Below are 26,809 nucleotides of genomic sequence, written 5' to 3'. Positions count from 1 at the left end.
AACTAGAACAGAACTAGAACAGAACTAGAACAGAACTAGAACAGAACTAGAACAGAACTAGAACAGAACTAGAACAGAACTAGAACAGAACTAGATCAGAACTAGAACAGAACTAGAACAGAACTAGAACAGAACTAGAACAGAACTAGAACAGACTAGAACAGAACTAGAACAACTAGAACAGAACTAGAACAGAACTAGAACAGAACTAGAACAGAACTAGAACAGAACTAGAACTAGAAAACTAGAACAGAACTAGAACAGAACTAGAACAGAACTAGAACTAGAACAGAACTAGAACGACTAGAACACTAGAACAGAACTAGAACAGAACTAGAACAGAACTAGAACAGAACTAGAACAGAACTAGAACAGAACTAGAACAGAACTAGAACAGAACTAGAACAGAACTAGAACAGAACTAGAACAGAACTAGAACAGAACTAGAACAGAACTAGAACAGAACTAGAACAGAACTAGAACAGAACTAGAACAGAACTAGAACAGAACTAGAACTAGAACAGAAGAACAGAACTAGAACAGAACTAGAACAGAACTAGAACAGAACTAGAACAGAACTAGAACAGAACTAGAACAGAACTAGAACAGAACTAGAACAGAACTAGAACAGAACTAGAACAGAACTAGAACAGAACTAGAACAGAACTAGAACAGAACTAGAACAGAACTAGAACAGAACTAGAACAGAACTAGAACAGAACTAGAACAGAACTAGAACAGAACTAGAACAGAACTAGAACAGAACTAGAACAGAACTAGAACAGAACTAGAACAGAACTAGAACAGAACTAGAACAGAACTAGAACAGAACTAGAACAGAACTAGAAGAACTAGAACAGAACTAGAACAGAACTAGAACAGAACTAGAACAGAACTAGAACAGAACTAGAACAGAGAACTAGAACAGAACTAGAACAGAACTAGAACAGAACTAGAACAGAACTAGAACATAACTAGCACAGAACTAGAACATAACTAGAACAGAACTAGAACAGAACTCACAGGACTAGAACAGAACTAGCACAGAACTAGCACAGAACTAGAACAGAACTAGAACAGAACTAGAACAGAACTAGAACAGAACTAGAACAGAACTAGAAAGAACTAGAACAGAACTAGAACAGAACTAGAACAGAACTAGAACAGAACTAGAACAGAACTAGAACAGAACTAGAACAGAACTAGAACAGAACTAGAACAGAACTAGAACAGAACTAGAACAGAACTAGAACAGAACTAGAACAGAACTAGAACAGAACTAGAACAGAACTAGAACAACTAACAGAACAGAACAAACTAGAACAGAACTAGAACAGAACTAGAACAGAACTAGAACAGAACTAGAACAGAACTAGAACAGAACTAGAACAGAACTAGAACAGAACTAGAACAGAACTAGAACAGAACTAGAACAGAACTAGAACAGAACTAGAACAGAACTAGAACAGAACTAGAACAGAACTAGAACAGAACTAGAACAGAACTAGAACAGAACTAGAACAGAACTAGAACAGAACTAGAACAGAACTAGAACAGAACTAAACAGAACAGAACTAGAACAGAACTAGAACAGAACTAGAACAGATCTAGAACAGAACTAGAACAGAACTAGAACAGAACTAGAACAGAACTAGAACAGAACTAGAACAGAACTAGAACAGAACTAGAACAGAACTAGAACAGAACTAGAACAGAACTAGAACAGAACTAGACAGAACTAGAACAGAACTAGAACAGAACTAGAACAGAACTAGAACTGAACTAGAACTGAACTAGAACTGAACTAGAACTGAACTAGAACTGAACTAGAACTGAACTAGAACTGAACTAGAACTGAACTAGAACTGAACTAGAACTGAACTAGAACTGAACTAGAACTGAACTAACTAGAACTGAACTAGAACTGAACTAGAACTGAACTGAACTAGAACTGAACTAGAACTGAACTAGAACTGAACTAGAACTGAACTAGAACTGAACTAGAACTGAACTAGAACTGAACTAGAACTGAACTAGAACTGAACTAGAACTGAACTAGAACTGAACTAGAACTGAACTAGAACTGAACTAGAACTGAACTAGAACTGAACTAGAACTGAACTAGAACTGAACTAGAACTGAAGTAGAACTGATCTAGAATTGAACTAGAACTGAACTGAACTAGAACTGAACTGAACTGAACTAGAACTGAACTAGAACTGAACTAGAACTGAACTAGAACTGAACTAGAACTGAACTAGAACTGAACTAGACTGAACTAGTACTGAACTGGAACTGAACTAGAATTGAAATAGAACTGAATGGAAGATAATACTCAAACATTTCAGGGCTTTTTTGATATTGATATAGAAATGGTGTATGATATGAAGATCTGTTAATCTTCGAATAGTGTATTATGTAAGCCGTTACTTATTTAAAGTATTTTTTTTTTTTGTAATACATGAACTTTAGGTAATAACAGTCAGGTGTTAAAGATTAACAATCTAGATAAATTTAATGTTTTAATGATGTAAAAATGTTAAAAAGTACTTACATTGTTTTTCTTAATCACAATTTAAATTTTCCCCGTGTTTTCAGTATTTTATTTAACAGTTAAAAAATGTTGAACTGTAAAGAGAACAAGAGAAAACTACATAAAATTAATTAAAACAAAATGTTCTAGTGGAGAAAAAAACAATTTAATAAAATTTACAATAAAAAAGAAAAACAATACAAATGATTAAATTTGTAATCGCTGAGTTAGGAAAGGGGAGCGAGTAATGAATGAGTATTTACAAACAATCTTAAATTTGAAACTTTGTTTTTCTTTCATGACGTAATTTTCCCGGATTAGAGCCTTTAAATAAGAGTATGTGTTATTATTATCAATATGTATTTTTTTGCTTATTTATTGTCATTGACTTGGATTTTTATTACAGTTGAGATACAATTTTCTTTTCTTTTTTGTTGTTTATTTTTTCTGTTGTCTATTGAAGTGATGAAAATTGTAGGAAAATGATGATTTTTTAAGTGGAAAGAAAATATGAAAAATTTATTTAAATATTATGCAGACAGTTTTATAATAAACCAAATTTAAGACGAAGTTTAATAAACTCTGCAGAATTTTATGAAAATTTTTTATACTTATTAAATTCTTTAAAATAAGCTTTAACGCTACCAAGTAAGCATTTAGTAAGTCCAAAAGTAAGCAGTTGGTAAACAATAAAATACATAAGCAATAAAATACATGTTTGCTGGGTTATTTGCTGAATATTTTAGTGTGAATATAACAACTGAAAATTGTTCATTGTTTTGCTATTGTTGTGGAGAAAGTATTTTTAACAGCATTGGATGGTTTTGGTTGTTTCTGCTATTGGTGGCTGACAATGACGATGACGACGACTACGGCGAGATGATGATGATGACAAATAAATTAATTCTTGTTTGCATAATAAGCAGTTTTACATTCACCAACCAACAAATACAAAACTTACATACAACTATTGCGAATAGCTAAAATTTTCCCTTAAACAGTCAAAATTTACGACAATTGCTCAATGTGTAGCAAACAGCAGCAAATATAACAAAGTTTTTCTTTTCTAAATCAAAAACAGAAACCACGAACCAAAAACAATTTAAATTTATTTTGATTAAATAATAAAGTTTGTTTTTGCTTTATTTATTTAAACAAATCAATATAAGTTAATAACAACAAAAGTTTTGATCCACAATTCAATTTGTCATACATTTAATTTGTAAGTTTTTTTTAAGATTTTTGAGGTTATGGATACGGATGTTGAAATATTATTTGAAATTTTCTTGAAGAACTAGAATTGAACTAGAACTGAACTAGAACTGAACTAGAACTGAACTGGAACTGAACTAGAACAGAACTAGAACTGAACTAGAACTGAACTAGAACTGAACTAGAACTGAACTAGAACTGAACTAGAACTGAACTAGAACTGAACTAGAACTGAACTAGAACTGAACTAGAACTGAACTAGAACTGAACTAGAACTGAACTAGAACTGACTAGAACTGAAACTAGAACTGAACTAGAACTGAACTAGAACTGAACTAGAACTGAACTAGAACTGAACTAGAACTGAACTAGAACTGAACTAGAACTGAACTAGAACTGAACTAGAACTGAACTAGAACTGACTAGAACTGAACTAGAACTGAACTAGAACTGAACTAGAACTGAACTAGAACTGAACTAGAACTGAACTAGAACTGACTAGAACTGAACTAGAACTGAACTAGAACTGAACTAGAACTTAACTAGAACTGAACTAGAACTGAACTAGAACTGAACTAGAACTGAACTAGAACTGAACTAGAACTGAACTAGAACTGAACTGAACTAGAACTGAACTAGAACTGAACTAGAACTGAACTGAACTGAACTGAACTAGAACTGAACTAGAACTGAACTAGAACTGAACTAGAACTGAACTAGAACTGAACTAGAACTGAACTAGAACTGAACTAGAACTGAACTAGAACTGAACTAGAACTGAACTAGAACTGAACTAGAACTGAACTAGAACTGAACTAGAACTGAACTAGAACTGAACTAGAACTGAACTAGAACTGAACTAGAACTGAACTAGAACTGAACTAAACTGAACTAGAACTGAACTAGAACTGAACTAGAACTGAACTAGAACTGAACTAGAACTGAACTAGAACTGAACTAGAACTGAACTAGAACTGAACTAGAACTGAACTAGAACTGAACTAGAACTGAACTAGAACTGAACTAGAACTGAACTAGAACTGAACTAGAACTGAACTAGAACTGAACTAGAACTGAACTAGAACTGAACTAGAACTGAACTAGAACTGAACTAGAACTGAACTAGAACTGAACTAGAACTGAACTAGAACTGAACTAGAACTGAACTAGAACTGAACTAGAACTGAACTAGAACTGAACTAGAACTGAACTAGAACTGAACTAGAACTGAACTAGAACTGAACTAGAACTGAACTAGAACTGAACTAGAACTGAACTAGAACTGAACTAGAACTGAACTAGAACTGAACTAGAACTGAACTGGAACTGAACTAGAACTGAACTAGAACTGAACTAGAACTGAACTAGAATTGAACTAGAACTGAACTCAACTAGAACTGAACTAGAACTGAACTCAACTAGAACTGAACTCAACTAGAACTGAACTAGAACTGAACTAGAACTGAACTAGAACTGAACTAGAACTGAACTAGAACTGAACTAGAACTGAACTAGAACTGAACTAGACAACTGAACTAGAACTGAACTAGAACTGAACTAGAACTGAACTAGAACTGAACTAGAACTGAACTAGAACTGAACTAGAACTGAACTAGAACTGAACTAGAACTGAACTAGAACTGAACTAGAACTGAACTAGAACTGAACTAGAACTGAAAGAACTGAACTAGAACTGAACTAGAACTATGAACTAGAACTGAACTAGAACTGAACTAGAACTGAACTAGAGCTGAACTAGAACTGAACTAGAACTGAACTAGAACTGAACTAGAACTGAACTAGAACTGAACTAGAACTGAACTAGAACTGAACTAGAACTGAACTAGAACTGAACTAGAACTGAACTAGAACTGAACTAGAACTGAACTAGAACTGAACTAGAACTGAACTAGAACTGAACTAGAACTGAACTAGAACTGAACTAGAACTGAACTAGAACTGAACTAGAACTGAACCAGAACTGAACTAGAACTGAACTAGAACTGAACTAGAACTGAACTAGAACTGAACTAGAACTGAACTAGAACTGAACTAGAACTGAACTAGAACTGAACTAGAACTGAACTAGAACTGAACTAGAACTGAACTAGAACTGAACTAGAACTGAACTAGAACTGAACTAGAACTGAACTAGAACTGAACTAGAACTGAACTAGAACTGAACTAGAACTGAACTAGAACTGAACTAGAACTGAACTAGAACTGTACTAAAACAGAACTAGAACTGAAGCAGAACTGAACTAGAACTGAAAATCTTACACTTACTTAAGACCCATTAAAGCAGTTAAAAATATCTAAAAAGGACGCAATAAACAGAACTGCAGCTATGAATTATATCAAAATTGTTTATATATTATTTTTAACCCAAAATTAATGCACTAAAAAAGCCCCAGAAAAAATTATAACACTCCAACCAAAAAAAAAAAAAAATACTAAAAACACCTTTCATGCGGCTCGTTAAAACCCTATACCAAAAAAAAAAAGTTTTAAAACAAAAGCAACTGCTAAACAAAAACATTTTATGACGCAAAATTCTTTTATTTCTGTATTTTATTATTTGTCACAACAACCCTTCTATTTTTTTATTTTTTATAGAAATTATTGTTAAAATAAAGAAATTGAAGAAACCTCTTTTAAACCTTTTCATGTGTTGTGTTTTATATACTTTTTCTTTTTTTTTGCAATTTTTTTGTAATTTCTTTTATTTTATTTAATACATTTAAAATGTAAAATATATGATGAGTATGTTTCAAGAATCATACTCTTTTTTTGTCATAACCACCGTTATTTATTCACAATTCCAGTAGGATTGTAAAGTACACATGCAATTATATTGCGGTGCATTGCATTGCATGTGTAGAGAACAGCAACAGCAGCAGCAGCAGCAGCTAGCAACACTTGTGTGAATGCAGTCAGAGTTGCATTTTTATAAATACACTGAGCGAAATAATATTGTGATTTCTTATAATTATTGGAATAGTACTAAGTACTCCTGTTATCCAGTCCACCAGACTCATAATGTGTTTGAACTTTAGTTGATCGATCCATATAATACGATTTTTTTAATAACCAGGTATTTTAACATTAAATCATAAAAATGTTCATTCCCAACAGAAACCTACTTCTTCTTAGCACAATTTTTTTTACTGGCGCCATTATTTTCTGTACATTTTTTAGTGTATTTAGATACAAATGTATTTGTAAAGAGTGACATCGTTTAGTACTTAAATCTATTCAAGCATATTACACCATTTCTGTATAGAAAATGAACTAAATTAATAAAATTTATAACATTTCTATTACATTAATTTAAAACTTGAAATCAAAATTCTTATAACAAAACAAGTAATATTTTAATTATGTTTATAATTCAGCTTCCGTCTCTGTCAAAATTTCTCTGCCAAATGCAAAAAATTTCAGTTTCTCCCGGGAATCAGTGTAAATACTTAAAAATCCTCTGCAACCATCTAACATCCATTTACCGCCAGAAACTCTCATACAAGTCTTCTATACTTTGTTGCACATTCAAGTTAATAAAAGAAAAAGAAGAAAAAAAAAAACGCATAAAATTGTGCATTAAATATGCATACCCAGTCATAGCCTAAAACGAAGGGGAAAGAGGGAGAAAAAGAGCGAGTGTGAAAGGGGCCAAAAACTTACAAAATAAAAAGCGAAATTTAAAAAAACTTTCAACAGAAATAGCAAAATGCAACAGCCATTGTCGACGTTGACGACAACATTAATGCACCAAAAAAAAAAAACAACAAAAATGTTCATCATCTAACGAAGCTTATTTTCCCAAAACATTTTTCATGTTTTGTGAGTTGAAAATAGGAAAATAGTATAAAAGAAGTGTCTGTATTTCTTGGAATTGTAATTTTATTATGTTTTGGGAGTGATACTGTTAGGTTTAGCAGATTTTCTTTTTGTTGTTGGTTGGTTTTATATCAAATTATAAAAGGAAGGTTTAAGCGTAATTGAAAATTTCATAAAACAGGCGTGAAGAAGAGAGAGAGTATATTCTTCTGAGTGCCTATTTGTTGAAATCTTTAAAGGATATTTGTTTAAAGTTTTGTCAAGTTTAACACGAGCTTTTTGTAAATGAAGGTAATATTTGATGTTCAGAAAATAAATTACAAACGACGGATACACAACTAAGAGAAAGGAGAACTGTCCTTAACAATGTGCTGCATTTGAACTACTTAAGCAGACCTGAATCTAAATCTGAGTTTAAACTATAACCGTACTAGAACAGAACTAGAACAGAACTAGAACAGAACAAGAACAGAACTAGAACAGAATTAGAACAGAACTAGAACAGAACTAGAACAGAACAAAACAGAACTAGAACAGAACTAGAACAGAACTAGAACAGAACTAGAACAGAACTAGAACAGAACTAGAACAGAACTAGAACAGAACTAGAACAGAACTAGAACAGAACTAGAACAGAACTAGAACAGAACTAGAACAGAACTAGAACAGAACTAGAACAGAACTAGAACAGAACTAGAACAGAACAGAACTAGAACTGAACAGAACTAGAACTGAACTAGAAATGAACTAGAAATGAACTAGAACTGAACCAAAACTGAACCAAAACTGAACTAGAACTGAACTAGAACTGAACTAGAACAGAACTAGAACAAAACTAGAACTGAACTAGAACTGAACTAGAACTGAACTAGAACTGAACTAGAACTGAACTAGAACTGAACTAGAACTGAACTAGAACTGAACTAGAACTGAACTAGAACTGAACTAGAACTGAACTAGAACTGAACTAGAACTGAACTAGAACTGAACTAGAACTGAACTAGAACTGAACTAGAACTGAACTAGAACTGAACTAGAACTGAACTAGAACTGAACTAGAACTGAACTAGAACTGAACTAGAACTGAACTAGAACTGAACTAGAACTGAACTAGAACTGAACTAGAACTGAACTAGAACTGAACTAGAACTGAACTAGAACTGAACTAGAACTGAACTAGAACTGAACTAGAACTGAACTAGAACTGAACTAGAACTGAACTAGAACTGAACTAGAACTGAACTAGAACTGAACTAGAACTGAACTAGAACTGAACTAGAACTGAACTAGAACTGAACTAGAACTGAACTAGAACTGAACTAGAACTGAACTAGAACTGAACTAGAACTGAACTAGAACTGAACTAGAACTAACTGAACTCTAGAACTGAACTAGAACTGAACTAGAACTGAACTAGAACTGAACTAGAACTGATCTAGAACTGAACTAGAACTGAACTAGAACTGAACTAGAACTGAACTAGAACTGAACTAGAACTGAACTAGAACTGAACTAGAACTGAACTAGAACTGAACTAGAACTGAACTAGAACTGAACTAGAACTGAACTAGAACTGAACTAGAACTGAACTAGAACTGAACTAGAACTGAACTAGAACTGAACTAGAACTGAACTAGAACTGAACTAGAACTGAACTAGAACTAGAACTAGAACTAGAACTGAACTAGAACTGAACTAGAACTGAACTAGAACTGAACTAGAACTGAACTAGAACTGAACTAGAACTGAACTAGAACTGAACTAGAACTGAACTAGAACTGAACTAGAACTGAACTAGAACTGAACTAGAACTGAACTAGAACTGAACTAGAACTGAACTAGAACTGAACTAGAACTGAACTAGAACTGAACTAGAACTGAACTAGAACTGAACTAGAACTGAACTAGAACTGAACTAGAACTGAACTAGAACTGAACTAGAACTGAACTAGAACTGAACTAGAACTGAACTAGAACTGAACTAGAACTGAACTAGAACTGAACTAGAACTGAACTAGAACTGAACTAGAACTGAACTAGAACTGAACTAGAACTGAACTAGAACTGAACTAGAACAGAACTAGAACAGAACTAGAACAGAGCTAGAACAGAACTAGGACTGTATTAGAACTGAACTAGAACAGAACTGAACTAGAACTGAACTAGAACTGAACTAGAACTGAACTAGAACTGAACTAGAACTGAACTAGAACTGAACTAGAACTGAACTAGAACTGAACTAGAACTGAACTAGAACTGAACTAGAACTGAACTAGAACTGAACTAGAACTGAACTAGAACTGAACTAGAACTGAACTAGAACTGAACTAGAACTGAACTAGAACTGAACTAGAACTGAACTAGAACTGAACTAGAACTGAACTAGAACTGAACTAGAACTGAACTAGAACTGAACTAGAACTGAACTAGAACTGAACTAGAACTGAACTAGAACTGAACTAGAACTAGAACTGAACTAGAACTGAACTAGAACTGAACTAGAACTGAACTAGAACTGAACTAGAACTGAACTAGAACTGAACTAGAACTGAACTAGAACTGAACTAGAACTGAACTAGAACTGAACTAGAACTGAACTAGAACTGAACTAGAACTGAACTAGAACTGAACTAGAACTGAACTAGAACTGAACTAGAACTGAACTAGAACTGAACTAGAACTGAACTAGAACTGAACTAGAACTGAACTAGAACTGAACTAGAACTGAACTAGAACTGAACTAATGAACTAGAACTAACTAGAACTGAACTAGAACTGAACTAGAACTGAACTAGAACTGAACTAGAACTGAACTAGAACTGAACTAGAACTGAACTAGAACTGAACTAGAACTGAACTAGAACTGAACTAGAACTGAACTAGAACTGAACTAGAACAGAACTAGAACAGAACTAGAACAGAGCTAGAACAGAACTAGAACTGTATTAGAACTGAACTAGAACAGAACTGAACTAGAACTGAACTAGAACTGAACTAGAACTGAACTAGAACTGAACTAGAACTGAACTAGAACTGAACTAGAACTGAACTAGAACTGAACTAGAACTGAACTAGAACTGAACTAGAACTGAACTAGAACTGAACTAGAACTGAACTAGAACTGAACTAGAACTGAACTAGAACTGAACTAGAACTGAACTAGAACTGAACTAGAACTGAACTAGAACTGAACTAGAACTGAACTAGAACTGAACTAGAACTGAACTAGAACTGAACTAGAACTGAACTAGAACTGAACTAGAACTGAACTAGAACTGAACTAGAACTGAACTAGAACTGAACTAGAACTGAACTAGAACTGAACTAGAACTGAACTAGAACTGAACTAGAACTGAACTAGAACTGAACTAGAACTGAACTAGAACTGAACTAGAACTGAACTAGAACTGAACTAGAACTGAACTAGAACTGAACTAGAACTGAACTAGAACTGAACTAGAACTGAACTAGAACTGAACTAGAACTGAACTAGAACTGAACTAGAACTGAACTAGAACTGAACTAGAACTGAACTAGAACTGAACTAGAACTGAACTAGAACTGAACTAGAACTGAACTAGAACTGAACTAGAACTGAACTAGAACTGAACTAGAACTGAACTAGAACTGAACTAGAACTGAACTAGAACTGAACTAGAACTGAACTAGAACTGAACTAGAACTGAACTAGAACTGAACTAGAACTGAACTAGAACTGAACTAGAACTGAACTAGAACTGAACTAGAACTGAACTAGAACTGAACTAGAACTGAACTAGAACTGAACTAGAACTGAACTAGAACTGAACTAGATCTGAACTAGAACTGAACTAGAACTGAACTAGAAGTGAACTAGAACTGAACTAGAATTGAACTAGAACTGAACGAGAACTGAGCTAGAACTGAACTAAAACTGAACAACAATATATTCTTCCCTACCGACATTATATAAGTACATAGTTATTGACGTAACGTAAAGGTGTATAAACTCCCTTGTTTTTGTGCTACTGCAATTGTTGCAAATTTTATTTATTTTCTTCTTTAAAACACTTATATAAGTTTAGTATTTTATGCAAATTTGTTTAATGTTTTTTTTTCTAATAATCAGATTTTAAAGGAATTTAAAACGAAACTTCCTTCTAATAGCAACCTTGAAAGGTGTATTTCAATTACATACTAAGTTCTTTGTTTTACGTTTTTTATACATATATAGTTTGTTTTTTTGTTACCTTATCTTGGTGAACTTTTAACATTTCTTTTGACACATTTTACTTTTTTTCCGGCCACATTCAACGTACAATACAAATTTATGGTCAACGTAGTAAAACGGTAGATGATGACCACAACAAAAACATGTATCGAATTTTGTTGTATTTTATTGCTTGAATTATTTTATTAGGCATGCAGTTTTATTTCGAAGGGTGTTCAGAAGAAAATTATTTTAAATGAATTATAGTATTAGACTAGCACCTGTACGACATTGAAGTTATGTAAATTTGGACTATTAAAAGATTTTCTTAAGTCTGGTTGGGGCTAAACTTAAACACAATTTGATAGTTTGTATGAGCAGTAACGCAGTCAATAAGTTGATTCAGAATGTGTTGATGACTCAATCTTCCCCACTAAGTCGAAGAGCAGATCACAAATTTATTTCTAAAATAATCGTTATGGTTCACCCTAATCATTATCGGTTTTAACCCTTATTTCGTATGATTGTGTGCATGATACTACTCCGTTTATTACGTTATATAAACTAAACTGGAACTAAAACATTCGTAAGACATTATTTCCCCTTTTTAGCTCGTTTAACTGAATAAGACGTTTTAGATGGAATGTATGTCAATTATTATAAACACTGGACTAAATGACTGACTGACGCGGTCTAGAATGTGTAAAAAAAGACTAATACACCCTTCGCTATAATGAGGGGAGTGTTTAATCTTCAATCGATGTGTTATTTTCAATGTCTCCATTTGCGACTGGTCCTCGTCATCTTCCTCGGATACAGTGTAACTAACTACTAACTAACTAACTAACTAACTAACTAACTAACTAACTAACTAACTAACTAACTACTAACTAACTAACTAACTAACTAACTAACTAACTAACTAACTAACTAACTAACTACTACTAACTAACTAACTACTAACTAACTAACTAACTAACTAACTACTAACTAACTAACTAACTAACTAACTAACTAACTAACTAACTAACTAACTAACTAACTAACTAACTAACTAACTAACTAACTAACTAACTAACTAACTAACTAACTAACTAACTAACTAACTAACTAACTAACTAACTAACTAACTAACTAACTAACTAACTAACTAACTACTAACTAACTAACTAACTAACTAACTAACTAACTAACTACTAACTAACTAACTAACTAACTAACTAACTAACTAACTAACTAACTAACTACTAACTAACTAACTAACTAACTAACTAACTAACTAACTAACTAACTAACTAACTAACTAACTAACTAACTAACTAACTAACTAACTAACTAACTAACTAACTAACTAACTAACTAACTAACTAACTAACTAACTAACTAACTAACCAACTAACTAACTAACTATCTAACTACCTAACTAACTACCTAACTAACTAACTAATTAACTAACTAACTAACTAACTACCTAACTATATCTATCTATCTATCTATCTATCTATCTATCTATCTATCTATCTATCTATCTATCTATCTATCTATCTATCTATCTATCTATCTATCTATCTATCTATCTATCTATCTATCTATCTAGCTATCTATCTAGCTATCTATCTATCTATCTATTTATCTATCTTATCTATCTATCTATCTATCTATCTATCTATCTATCTATCTATCTATCTACCTACCTACCTATCTACTATCCTATCTATCTATCTATCTATCTATCTATCTATCTATCTATCTATCTATCTATCTATCTATCTATCTATCTATCTATCTACTATCTATCTTTATCTATCTATCTATCTATCTATCTATCTATCTATCTATCTATCTATCTATCTATCTATCTATCTATCTATCTATCTATCTATCTATCTATCTATCTATCTATCTTCTATCTATCTATCATCTATCTATCTATCTATCTATCTATCTAATCTATCTATCTATCTATCTATCTATCTATCTATCTATCTATCTATCGATCTATCTATCTATCTATCTATCTATCTATCTATATCTATCTATCTATCCTATCTATCTATCTACTATCTATCTATCTAGCTATCTATCTATCTATCTATCTATCTATCTATCTATCTATCTACTATCTATCTATCTATCTATCTATATCTATCTATCTATCTATCTATCTATCTATCTATCTATCTATCTATCTATCTATCTATCTATCTATCTATCTATCTCTCTATCTATCTATCTATCTATCTATCTATCTATCTATCTATCTATCTATCTCTATCTATCTATCTATCTATCTATCTATCTATCTATCTATCTATCTATCTATATCTATCTATCTATCTATCTATCTATCTATCTATCTATCTATCTATCTATCTATCTATCTATCTATCTATCTATCTATCTATCATCTATCTATCTATCTATCTATCTATCTATCTATCTATCTATCTATCTATCTATCTATCTATCTATCTATCTATCTATCTATCTACTATCTATCTATCTATCTATCTATCTATCTATCTATCTATATATCTATCTATCTATCTATCTATCTATCTATCTATCTATCTATCTATCTATCTATCTATCTATCTATCTATCTATCTATCTATCTATCTATCTATCTATCTATCTATATATCTATATATACGTCTAGCCTATTGTGCCCTCCATTACCAATATTTGAATACATATAGACATATTACATATCTAACGTAAGATATTTCAAAGACCTTTCAAAATAAATACTTAACACTTGAGAATAGATCGATATCCCATTAGAAGAGTACATCTAATTCGTTACTTATTCATTCCATTTCTTCAATTCTACAAGTATTGCTCTATTAAATAATACATTATGTATTTGCGTTGACAAGTTTTTATACTTTAAACATGGATTTGTTATTGGGTTCTCTCGTATTTTTTTTACGTTTGTATTTAAATTGAACTTTACAATTCTGATTTATGTCAAAAAATGTTTTATTCTTTTCTATAGCTTTAACAGTTTTTTTTCATTTTGCCGTCGGTCTATGGTTTGTTTTTATGGTCAGTATTATGTACTTGTTTTTTTGTACAATTTTTTTTCAGTTTGCCGGAGTGGCGTAACAATATTTCCTGACATCACTGATTCTTGGCTGTTGTTTGTGGCTTTAAGTTTTTTTGTTTTTCAACTTTTATAGGGTTTTAAGAGAAATTTTTTTTAAGTAAATCAAAAACTTAAAGTTTTTTTTAGTAACTTATTATGTATGAGTTTTTTGCATTCGAATAGTTGATTTAAAGTAGGTGCTTTTCTTCAATTTAAATAACACATTTGATATTTTGAAATTTTTGAAAACTTTAAGGTTGAAATTGTAATATTAATATATGGAAAATTTCAACCCTCCTAATTTAAACAATGTTTATAAGTTTTCTTTTTCATACTTCCCTGTTTTATGTGGTCAACATAACCCGAATTTTAAATGTAGTCCTTCTACCTCAAAGAAACTGCTTAATTTTAACACAAACAAATGCAATTTGTTGGCTGTTGTATAGTAAATACAATTTATTATTTCTATTTAGTTGTTTTTCTCTAAATTTTATTTGCACTTTTTGGCAAAAAGTATTTAGTTTTGCTCTAAAGAGTGGCAGAGCGTCTAAAATTAAGGCAGCCTATAAGACAGTGATCGGCAAAAAGAGAACAGTTTCAAACAGATTCAAAAAAATTTATTTGTAAATTGATTTTTCACTAAAGTTTAAAGTTTTAATTTTTCTTTGCCAGCCGACTCCTTATGGCTTTAGTTGCCGACCACTGCTTTATATATGGCGTGTATATGAAAATGTATTAGTTTTTTTAGTCTTTTTATAAACTTAATTCCATATTATACTCTATCTCTAGTCACTCATTTGTTGTATTTTTTTATTGTTTATTTCAGTTAGTGTTTGTTGTTTCTAGTCTGACATACTGACTCAGTTGTTTAAGTAAAATTTGCTGTTGTTATTATTGCATTATTTTATTTTTATTTTTTATTTTTCCCTTAGATAGTAGAATGAAAATATATTATATTGTCAGACATTTGCTATTTATTTTTGAGCTTTAAACAGATGAAGGGTGCTAAGTCGAAGGGTTAGGAATCTTAGTTACTGTTCTTAAGTCTCTAATCATGCCACGAGTTTTACGTACATTTGCACCTAGTGTAACTAGTATTTTTATAAGTTTTAGTAAACAGTTAATCTAGTGACCAATTTACCTTCTTAAATTGTTACTATGCCACTAACTGTGCAAATTTCGTACGATCTTCAAACGATCTTCCTTTACAATCCCCAAAAGAAGAGATTTTATTCTTTTAGTAAACAAATTCCCTTTAAATAAACCACCATGAAGTCTATTATGTCTCAAAACTTATAAATGTCCTAGCCATAATACTTATTATTTTGCTGAGCTTTTGCAAAACAAATCCTTCGATGTCCTTTTATTGTTATTTACTTTACTCTAGTTATTATACTTAAATAGATACACTTGTTAAAAAGATATTGATCAACATGATGTGGTAGTGGTTGCGGTGGTTGTAAATAGTAATAGCAACAAAAACAACAACAACAACAATTATATATAATAATACAACAAAAAATAATTGTCTTAAAGAAAAGTGTTAAATAACTAGGATTTTGTTTGAGTAATTAGTACACAGAGTTTTTTAGAAGGATAATACTTGCTAGTAGTAGTATGGTGTTGTAATAAAATGCTGTCAAACTGAAGACATTTTATCGGTTATAATAAACTCAAGGAGACTTTTCCTTAAAGTATAATGTAACAAATTTACAGCTGTTAATAAAGAAACTATATTTAGAACTTAATAATTAGGTTACTTTAGTCTATTCTATAGACTATTCCATAGTCTATTCTACAGACTATTTCAAAGTCTATTCTATAGACTATTTCATAGTCTATTCTATAGAATATTTCATAGTCTACTCTATATAGACTATTTCATAGTATATGCTATAGATTATTTCGTAGTCTATACTATAGATTATTTCGTAGTCTATACTATAGATTATTTCGTAGTCTATACTATAGACTATTTCATAGTCTATTCTATAGACTATTTCATAGTCTATTCTATAGACTATTTCATAGTCTATTCTATAGACTATTTCGTAGTCTATACTATAGACTATTTCATAGTCTATTCTATAGACTATTTCAAAGTCTATACTATAGACTATTTCATAGTCAATTCTATAGACTATTTCATAGTCAATTCTATAAACTATTTCATAGTCTATTCTATAGACTATTTCATAGTCTATTCTATAGACTATTTCATAGTCTATTCTATAGACTATTTTATAGTCTATTCTATAGACTATTTCATAGTCTATTCTATAGACTATTTCATAGTCTATTCTATAGACTATTTCATAGTCTATTCTATAGACTATTTCATAGTCTATTCTATAGACTATTTCATAGTCTATTCTATAGACTATTTCATAGTCTATTCTATAGACTATTTCATAGTCTATTCTATAGACTATTTCATAGTCTATTCTATAGACTATTTCATAGTCTATTCATAGTCTATTCTATATACTATTTCATAGTCTATTCTATAGACTATATCATAGTCTATTCTATAGACTATTTCATAGCCTATTCTATAGACTATTTCATAGTATATTCTATATACAATTTCATAGTCTATTTTATAGACTATTTCATAGTCTATACTATAAACTATTTCATAGTCTATTAGGGTGATCGATTATTCGACATTTTCCAAAAACCGGTTTTCGAATAGTTCGAATAGTTAACATTTAAAAAAAACCGGTTGATATTTTTCAAATTCAGAAAAAACCGGTTAACCGGTTTTTCATTATAAATAAAAAAAAATATTTTAATTTGAAAAACTTAATGTTTATGTTTAAATTTGATTAATAAAACATGGCCAGAAATGATTTTTAACAGTTTAAAAGATTATAACTATAGATTTAGTCGTCTGATTTACATTATTTCATTAATATAAAAAAATTAGGAAAAAAGGTGGGACACTTCTGTTAAACATAAGGTACTATCCTAGCTTATTTCAAAAGCCTTGTTTAGGACAACACTTCCATAAAATTTCAGCCGTAAATTAATTATTGTAAATTGAATATAATCTTAAGATTGATAAAATTTTATCAAACAGTTATCAATTTTACAAATAAATTTTTTTAACTAATTAGGAAAATCAAAAAAGTTTAACCAAAGGAGCTTTAGAAAAATATACGCTAGTTCCTCGACTCAAATAATTTTCAAATTTAGCTGTATTATTATTTACTTAAAATATTCATTTAAATAATCTTTGAATACAAAGCAAATAAAAGTATTCGAAACTGGTTTTTAAAAAGTGAAAAAACCGGGTTATTCGATATTCGAAAAATCAACATTAAGAAAAAACCGACACTGGTAAAGCAGAAAAAACCGGTTTTAAAACCGGTTGAAAAATCGAGTCGATCACCCTATAGTCTATTCAATAGACTATTTCATAGTCTACACTATAGACTATTTCATAGTCTATTCTATAGACTATTTCATAGTCTACTCTATAGACTATTTCATAGTTTATTCTATAGACTATTTCATAGTCTATTCTATAGACTATTTCATAGTCTATTCTATAGACTATTTCATAGTCTATTGTATAGACTATTTCATGGTCTATTCTATAGACTATTTCATGGTCTACTTCAAAGTCTATTCTATAGAGTCTATTTCATAGTTTATTCTATATAGACTATATCATAGTCTATTCATATAGACTATTTCATAGTCTATTCATATAGACTATTTCATAGTCTATACTATAGACTATTTCATAGTCTATACTATAGACTATTTCATAGTCTATACTATAGACTATTTCATAGTCTATACTACAAACTATTTCATAGTCTATTCAATAGACTATTTCATAGTCTACACTATAGACTATTTCATAGTCTATTCTACAGACTATTCCGTAGTCTATGCTATAGACTATTCCATAGTCTATTCTATAATCAATTCTATAGACTATTTCATTGCCATTTCAATAGACTATTCTTATTCCTAAGAAAGATAAAACAATTTAAAAATTACAAATTATCATGTCTGCTAAAGAAAGTCAACAAAAAATGAGAAGAGAGTATAAAAGTAATCAGGAGCATAAGGCGTTTAAGCAAATAATTAAAGGAATTGTGTCCTCATAGTATTTCAATGACGTCGCTGTCATCGTTATCTTCTATCATTTGTTTCGTTTATTTTGTTGGTAGTTATATTCTTACTCTTTTGTTTGTTGTAATGTAATTTAAAAATTGACATAACAGAAAATTTAGTTGACGTTATTTAATTTAGGAAAATATAACAATATTTTAAATGTTTTTATTAGGGTAAAAGGCAGTGAAATTATTAAACAGAAAGAGAGGGGAAAGAAGAATCATTATATTGCGAATACCTACATACATAGGTATAAAAAAGAAAATTTAATTTTAAAAAGGAAAATACCTATTTTGTGCTAAAAGGGAGACTTATTCATATGCGATTTTTTTAAATCTAATTTCACTTTTAAAAAAATTTTTCAAAAACATATTTTTCTAAGAAAAATAAATCTCTCAGAGGAATTTCTTAAATAAAAATCTCTTAAGAGTTGCTTATAGAAGTATTAATTTAAATAAAATGAATGTTAAGAGTCTTTAATCTTAAAAATTAAAATTTCTTTTTTTTAATTAAGAAATTGCAAGAAAATTCCTTAGAGAAGGAAAATGTTTAAAGGTGACAAAACCTATGACAACAAAAACTGTATATATTTTTTCATGTTTTGCACACACATGTAGGCACGCACGCACTTAAATACATATTGTTAAAAAAAATAACAAACAATAATAAAAATGAGCAAAGTCTCCACGTGATTATTTTATTTTGTATTTTTTTTAACAAAAACCTAATAAATAAAATGTGTTTTGTACAAAAATAACAAACATAAGTATTTATGTGAAAAAGTGATAAAACTAATGGAAAAACTAAATAAAGAGTAAAAATACAAAAAGGAGCTCAAATAAAATGAAATTAAGAATATACAGGAGAGAGAGAGAGGGAGTTTTGAACAATACACAACAATAACAATTGAAATGAAATGTAGTGAAAGAAATCATCACGTTACTTGACTTATCAATCATATAAAATTACAATAACAATGTAGGTATAGAGAAAAATATAACAATAATAAATAAGCAAAATAAGTACCTATTAAAGTAAATACATAAAATGAGAAAATGTCATAACAAAAATATAGTGTTTGGCTGTTCCTGTAATTACAATTAAAGCGTCAAAGATGCAACAGTTTTTTCCTCTATTGCAAACGGAACTTACGGTATTGTTTGCTGCTGCCTGTTAGGAATATTTAATGAATGTTTTGTGTGTTATAAAATTTTAGGGAGTGTAATAAAATTCAAGTGGTAAATGTTAAAGATAAGAACGAAATTTAAGGGTTGTACAATATGTCTATGCTGTGATAAGTTTGTATGATAAAATTTTACTTAAATTAAGGAAAATTGTTCCGATTTTATTAATATCATTCGGAAATAGGTATAAATTTATTTTTTGAAACTTAGACTAGAATACTAATCATATAACCTAACAGAAGCACACATATGGATAGTTCGTTATAAGATGAACTGCTTTGATATTTAAAGAAAATAAAGGAAAAATTAAAAATTTTCTTATAAACTAAATAAATTTGACAGAACCTTTCAAGATCCCTGGAAAATTTAGGGAAAAAGCCAGTTAGACTACACCAAAGTATTATACCTAGATCTATATTAAAATTCTACATTTGTAACAATAAGGCTCAATATCTTTTCAGAATGTTTTTTAAAATCTGGCTCGCTGCCGATTTTGATATTTAGGCAGTTTTTTTTATTGAAATTGAATAAATTAATTGAAAATCAATATGTCAAAAAAATTCTATTACTAGTTCTGAGTGTAGGTATTATGTTATTTAAATCTTTTAATATTTAACAATTCAATAATGTAAGCTATTGTTATTAAAATCTTAAAAAAGTATTACTGGTTTTAAATTTTTTAATTAAAAAAGCAACCACAAATACTGAAATATTTCATAATTATCATTTTTTCCAAAACAAGAACTTTACCAACAATTTAATTAACACACACAATCGTATTTGCCTACAGAATTAAAAAAAAAAACAAACATCAACAAATCACACATACACAAAAAATATTATAAAAAACGTGTAATTGTCAAAACGAGAACGGGAGACAGTGGGAAGGAGCTATGACAGGCCTGGAAAATAGATTTTTTTGAAATATGTACCTTTTAGCAAAATAGTAGATCTCTGGTAAAAGGCACTTTTACCAAATGAGTTTTTAGTCTATAGCCTAGTTTTTGGACGAGGCTATTGACTTTGCTATGGACTGACTATTGACTAGTCTATTGACTAGTCTATTGATTAGACTATTGACTAGTCCGTTGATTAGACCATTGACTAGTCTATTGTTAGACTTTTGAATAGTCTAAAGACTAGGCTGTTGTCTAGTCTAAAGACTAGGCTGTTGTCTAGTCTAAAGACTAGGCTGTTGTCTAGTCTAAAGACTAGGCTGTTATCTAGTCTAAAGACTAGGCTGTTGTCTAGTCTAAAGACTAGGCTATTGTCTAGTCTAAAGACTAGGCTATTGTCTAGTCCATAGACTAGACAATTGACTAATCTATAGACTAGGTTATTGACTAGTCTATAGACTAGACTACTGACTAGTCTATAGATCATTTTATAGTAGTTTGTAGGCTATGGAATATTGACAATTCTATAAACTAGACTATTGACTAGTCTATAAACTAGACTATTGACTAGTCCATAGACGAGACTATTGACTAGTCTATGTACTAGACTATTGACTAGTCTACAGACTAGACTATTGACTGGTCTACAGACTAGACTATTTCATCTATATACTATACTGTTGATTAAGTCTTTATACTAGACTATTGACTTGTCTATAGACTAGACTATTGACTTGTTTATAGACTAGACTATTGACTTGTCTATAGGCTGGACTATTGACTAGTCCATTGACTAGTATATAGAGTAGACCATTGACTATTGTCTAAAGACTAGTCTATAGACCACATTATTGACTAGTCTGTAGACCAGACTATTGACTTATCTATAGATTGAACTAGGTATTGACTAGTTTATGGATTATGCTAAAGAAAGTCAACGAAAAATGAGAAGAGAGTATAAAAGTAATCAGGAGCATAAGGCGTTTAAGCAAATAATTAAAGGACTTGTGTCCTCATAGTCTTTCAATGACGTCGCTGTCAACGTTATCTTCTATCATTTGTTTCGTTTATTTTGTTGGTAGTTATATTCTTACTCTTTTGTTGTTGTTGTAATGTAATTTAAAAATTGACATAACAGAAAATTTAGTTGACGTTATTTTAGCAATTTAATTTAGAAAAATATAGCAATATGTACTAGACTATTGACTAGTCTACAGACTAGACTATTGACTGGTCTACAGACTAGACTATTTCATCTATATACTATACTGTTGATTAAGTCTTTATACTAGACTATTGACTTGTCTATAGACTAGACTATTGACTTGTTTATAGACTAGACTATTGACTTGTCTATAGGCTGGACTATTGACTAGTCCATTGACTAGTATATAGACTAGACCATTGACTATTGTCTAAAGACTAGTCTATAGACCACATTATTGACTAGTCTGTAGACCAGACTATTGACTTATCTATAGATTGAACTAGGTATTGACTAGTTTATGGATTATGCTATTCACTAGTCTATTGATTAGTATATGGATGAGACTATTGACTAGTCTAGTAGACAATTCTCTAGTATATGTACTAGACTATTGATTCTATTGACTAGAGTATTGACTAATCCATGTACTAGGCTATTGTCTAGTATAATCGACTCGATTGTAGACTAGTCTATAGAATAAAGTATTGACTAGACTATGGATTAATGACAAGTCTATAGACTATTGATTAGAATAGGGATTAAACTATTGACTATTTATGGACATTATATGGAGTAAACTATTGACAAGTGTAGTATCTAGATCAGTCTATCGACTAATATATTGCAAAATTACAATTGTATTGAATTGTCCATGCCTGCAGCAATACAAATATATCTAACAAGAAAATAAAAACCAACAACAATAAGAGAAGAAAAATTATAAAATGTTTAACAAACAATTTTACATTAATATATTCTCTTTTGTTGTTGTTGTTGTTTTTAGCGGTTAAATAATAAGATAAATGCAAAAAAGCTCCACTACACATTGTAGAAAAATACAAAACAAAAAGGAAACAGTAAAAAATAAAAAAATAATAATATTATTGACAATACAAAACAGAGAACACAAAAAAAAAAGAAACAAATAAAAAACAATAAGAAAAAAACTGACTGCCTGCGTAAACAGTTTTTCTTTGCTCAGCAAAGAAGAGATTTTCTAAAAACAACAAAAACAACCAGAACAAGTGGAAATAAGAAACGACGATGATGATGATGATGAAAGAATAGTTAAAAGGAAAGAATTAGGTACTGACCATTATGGAAAAAATAAAAAAACTTACCTCAACTAAAATAGTTTTCTTTTTCAGCTTAAAATACTCCAAATACCGTTATTAATAATTTTTTACAATAATTTAGCACTTAAATTCTTAATTTTATTTCATGTACTTAAAATTTTTTCTATCTCTTCTTAAATTTACATATTCTTTCAATAATTAAGAAAAAAATAATTCACCATAAAAATTTTATAATCAGTAAATTTTTTAACAATTCATAATATTGTTTAATTAATATTTATGTTTTGTTTATTATTTCACTTCAATTTATTTCACTTAAATTCAAATTTATGTTTTTTTGGGGATTTTATTATATTTGCCCCCCTTAACAGAACAAGAAGCAATTGCGTTTGAATTATTTTCTTTTCTTTTGCAACACTTTTTTTTTTTTTGTTTATTTATAAAATTTTTCTCTTTTTTTCTTAAATTTTTTATTTCATTTCATATAATTTTTGAGTGTGCCTGAAAATCTGTACAGAAAATTTTGTGTAAACTTAAAAAACACAACAAAATTGTTTTTTCTCCCTCTGTTAAATTAGAAAAAAACGCGTTAACACGAAATTTTTTAACACGCACTGATGACGTCCATTTACGTTGAGCTCCAATTTTCTACTTGCTGTAGAAAAAAATTTCAACGTTTCTTTTGAATTGGTTTGACAACTTGTCACAACCGCCACCGCTTTCCAATTGGAAATTTGCTTTTACATATAGTTGTCTCTTTCTAACTGGTATTTAAAAGAGAAATGTCAAAATGAAAACAATAACAGGGTTGTATTTTAGACGAATTGTGTGGAATTATTTAGCTCATGTCTATATTAGACAAATATTTATTATGCTAAAAGTTAAATTATTATCATGCTAAAAAAATTAGCAGGTCCAGACGACATTTATTAGCGTTATAACGTTGTTATGACAGTGTTGTGTAAACAACTATTTAAACAATGTTGTCTTGATAACAAACGTCATTGTATTGTCAAATTTTTATAGAATTTTGTTTTTGTGCAATTAAAACTGATTTTTAACATAAATTATGTTAAATATGTTCAGAAAATGTCTAACAATCGTGCTAATTAACATTATTTGAATCTGACAATGGAATCACTGTCATTTAACTGTTTTCTATTGGCAACACAGTGCATTAAAAGAACAAATGCAGCTAAGATCTGCCAACTTTTGACATAGAACAATCTAACAACAGTGTGAACTGACAATTTTTGTTGGCAGATAAATTTATTGTCTGACAATTGTATGGTAATGAAATTGTAAGGTTTTCTTAGAACTAGGGTTCTATAAATCGACTTTCGAATAATCGAACAATCGACTTTTTGTCGAAAAAAGTCGAAGTCGATTATTTTGTTCCAAAAAGTCGATAACTCGACTATCGTCTGTGAAAAAGGTCGAAAAGTCGACTTTGTTAATAAAAGTCAAAAAAAAAGTCGAAAAGTCTGAAAGTCGAAAAAAGTCGATAAGTCGAAGAAAGTCGAAAAAAGTCGAAAAAAGTCGGAAAAGGTCGAAAAGTCGGAAAAAGTCGAAAACTCGAATATTGTAGAAAAAAGTCAAAAATAGTCGAAAATTTAAAAAAAGTGGAAAAAAATGTCAAAAACTCTAAAATAGTCGGAGAAACTTGAAAAAAGTCAAAAATAGTCGAAAAAAAGTCGAAAATAGTCAAAAAGTCGAAAAAAAATCGATAAGTCGGAAAAAGTCGAAAAAAAGTCGAAAAGTTGACTATTTATAAAATACTTATAGTCGAAAAATTTAAAAGTTGACTTTTAATTAAACGAAAAAAGTCGAAAAATCGACTTTTCATAAAATGCAAAAAGTTGAAAAGTCGACTTTTAATTAAATGAAAAAAGTCGACTTTTCGTTTCAACTATAGAACCCTACCTCTGAACTGACAATTTACCTTTTGCTAACAATTTTTCATTGTCAGAACTGCCAACGTTGTAAGAAGAAAGTCGAAATAAGCCGGAAAAAAGTTGAAAAGTAGAAAAAAGTTAAGAAAAACTGTAAAAAATTCGAAAAGTCGACTCCTTATAAAACATAAAATTCGAAAAGTCAACTCTTCATAAAACGAAAAGAGTCTCAAGTCGACTTTTCACATAACGCAAAAAGTTGATAAATCGACCTTTCAAAAATACAAACGTCGACTTTTCGTTTCCAGTATAGAACCCTAGTTTATAATCGTAAAGGATTTTCTTTACTTTTGCACAATTTATTTATATCTAAAATATAAAATATATAATTTAGACTAATTTTAAATAGGTATTGATGGAAATGGTGTAAATTACCCTATAATTTGTTACTTTTTGAAAATAGCCGCTTTTTAAAACTACAACTACTTATATTTACAACCATGCAACAAAACTCTCCACAGAAATACAACTCTGTCACTTAACCTTCTTCTTCAAAATATTCTCCACTCTCATTTATTTTATTCTTATTCATTTTACACACATTCGCTTAACGAAGTTAAAAACGCGTGAAACGTTTATTTGACCATCAGACGACTTCGTGCGAATTTTTATTTAATTTTTTCAGTTTAATTGCACAAAAATATACATAAATTAGAAAAAACCAAAACGGGTAGGAATAGAAACGTGTTTTAAAGCAAAAAAAACTTAAAACAAAACCAGCCACTAAAGAAAAATTTCACAAAACCAACAAGCAAATAGACACAGCTGTGGTTTAAAAGAAAAAACGAAAAGGAAAAAAACTTAGTGCAACAACAATAAAGAAAAAAAAATTCTAAAAGAATAGATTTTTTCCTGCTTTTGGAATAAAGAATTTTAGAAAAGACGAAAGAAAAAAAAACGTGTTTAAAATTTTATTTAGTTACTATTTTTGGCAAAGAAATTTGTGAGATTTTTGCTTTAGTGGTATTTTAATAACAAAACGCAAATTATTATTTGTTAAACAAAGAAAATTTTAACTAAATTTAACAAATTCCTTAAAAGCTTGTTAATTTGTTTGTGTTTGTTCATCGTGTGTTTCTTTTTTTATTGACTGCTGCCTATACATACAACATATATTTGTCGTTTATTAAAAAAAAAAATTAAAACAACATTTTGATAAATTTCATGGAAGACGTCATTGTTTTAAGCAGCGATAGCGAATCATCTTCGAGCCCTACATCAGAAATGGAAGTGGAACCCGTTGAAATTGAAAATACCAGCGAAACCATTGTGCCCAAGGACAATGCAACGTAAGTTTTATAAGATAAATTATAAAGGAATGTTGTTTTCTTTAAAGGTTTTAAAAATTCTTATTAGAAAAATTTTCTAATTTGTATGTTTTGGAGAGTAGGGGAAAGTAAAAACATTATTATTTTAGTTATAAGTAGTTTTGTTGTTTTTTTTTTTATTTCTTGGCTGTTTTACATAATCTTCAATTCTCTCTACTTATGTTTTTGTTCTTCTT

General features: G+C 29.9%; 1 protein-coding gene and 1 long non-coding RNA gene across 2 annotated transcripts in view; one reads left to right on the top strand and one right to left on the bottom strand.

Moving 5' to 3' along the window:
- The window catches only part of LOC119608964 (putative uncharacterized protein DDB_G0293878), an 85,784-nt gene extending 61,758 nt beyond the window's left edge, over positions 1–24,026 (bottom strand). Inside the window, exons 1-2 of the mRNA XM_037963603.1 lie at positions 23,399–24,026; positions 2,555–2,628 (exon numbers count right to left, since the gene is read on the bottom strand). The gene's annotated coding sequence lies outside the window, so the exon portion shown is untranslated. The remainder of the gene's footprint in view (positions 1–2,554; positions 2,629–23,398) is intronic.
- A 1,806-nt stretch (positions 24,027–25,832) lies between these two features.
- On the top strand, positions 25,833–26,434 carry LOC119608966. Its single transcript, XR_005231883.1, has 2 exons — positions 25,833–25,975; positions 26,347–26,434. It is a non-coding gene; the product is annotated as an uncharacterized LOC119608966 (long non-coding RNA).
- Positions 26,435–26,809: the final 375 nt, after the last annotated feature.

This window comes from Lucilia sericata, unplaced genomic scaffold, assembly GCF_015586225.1.
Source record: "Lucilia sericata isolate MDLA Ls3-8-SP2 unplaced genomic scaffold, ASM1558622v1 Contig000904F_arrow, whole genome shotgun sequence".
Taxonomy (NCBI): Eukaryota; Metazoa; Arthropoda; class Insecta; order Diptera; family Calliphoridae; genus Lucilia; species Lucilia sericata.
Note: the sequence above shows the minus strand (reverse complement) of the source record. Positions and strands in the feature narration are given on the sequence as shown.